Genomic DNA, 1,490 nt, shown 5'->3' on the forward strand with positions numbered 1-1,490 from the left:
TCCCCCGAGGAAAAAGAGCATAAAATCCCTTTGCATCCGGGTTCCTGTTATAGCTGGGGGGGGGGGATGGAATATACACACACAGACACAGACACAAACCCCCCTCAGCCCTTTTCTTTGTCAGCTCAAAATCTGGCAGGGGAGACAGCGCTGAAAATCAAAAATCCAAGCAAGAAAAAATACAGGGGTGAAGTCTGAGAGGGAAGGAAACAAATCAGGTTGGGGTGTTGCACCCACAGATTTTCCTCTCCCCAGTCCCCCCGCACCCTCAGGTTTCAGATCAAACACGAGAGAGGTTTTATTTTGGGGGGGGGAGAGGAAAAACAACACAAACACAGGCAGAGGAGGCCAGGGTCACCCTGCCATAATTGAATTTTTAAATAGCAAGCCACCAGAATGATAAAGATACCTCGCAATATTTACAGATCAGCAGGTATGTTTTACATTTAAGGGGCAATTTATGGCTCCAGATTGAAATTAAAATGAGATTAGCTGTCTTCATTTCAATTAGTTCTAGGTGCCATCCGCCCAGAGAAGGCAAGGATCTAATCCCCACGCAGACACACACACACTTGGCATCTCACTCAGGGTTTTGCAGGAGAAATTTTTTTACTTCCCACCCCCCCCCCCCCCCCCCCCCCCATCACTTGGAAATATCTGCAACTCTTGAATCGCTGCAAACGCCAAACACGAGGTGGTGGCCCCAGTTTCAAGTCAAAAATCCTCCTTCTTTTCATTTTAATTTCATTTAAATTTTTTCTTTCATTTCACTTTCTTGATTTTATTGTTGTTTTCCTTTTTTTCCCCCCCCTCTTTTTTAATTTCTGGCTGCTGTCGCGGTTGTTGTCGCGCCTGGGAATCACCTTTTCTTTTTTTAACCACATGAAGAGGGCAACGTTTTGAGGGGGAGAAATGGCAAAGTCGAGGGGGAAAATGTAACTTCCAGCCTGACGTGAGTTTGCAATGTTGGGTGTTGCTTTTCTGGGTGATCTTCTAAGCCCCTCTCCTCTTTTCTACCCCCCCTTCCCTCCCCTGCCCAGGACACACTTTGGGAAGGGACTAAAAACACGTTATCAATTCAAGAAGTCGCCATGTTTCCTCTCCCCCCCAACCCCCCCCCTCAATCCCTCTTTATATCATCTTTTCTCATCAGGAAAACAATCATTTGAGTCCATAATATTGACCCAAAGCACCAGGAGAACAAGGAGAAAAGGGGAAAAGCAGGGAAAAAAAATATATTAAAACAATTAAATGCATTAAAATAATATTAATAAAAAAAAAAAGAGGGTGATTTATGGCTTAATATTCTGTGGACACCTGAGATTTATGACTGGGAATTCGGAGCTATTTTCTGACAAGATATTACGCAAACGGCTCTTCAGAAGGAAACCAAAACACAAGAAGCCAAAACACAAGCAACTGAACGCACAGACACACGGACGGGGCTTCCAGAGCAGCAGGAACACAAGAAGGGGGGTGGGTGGGTGGAA

This window comes from Chaetura pelagica, unplaced genomic scaffold (assembly GCF_000747805.2).
Source record: "Chaetura pelagica isolate M959 unplaced genomic scaffold, ChaPel_1.0 scaffold1354, whole genome shotgun sequence".
NCBI classification, from domain to species: domain Eukaryota; kingdom Metazoa; phylum Chordata; class Aves; order Apodiformes; family Apodidae; genus Chaetura; species Chaetura pelagica.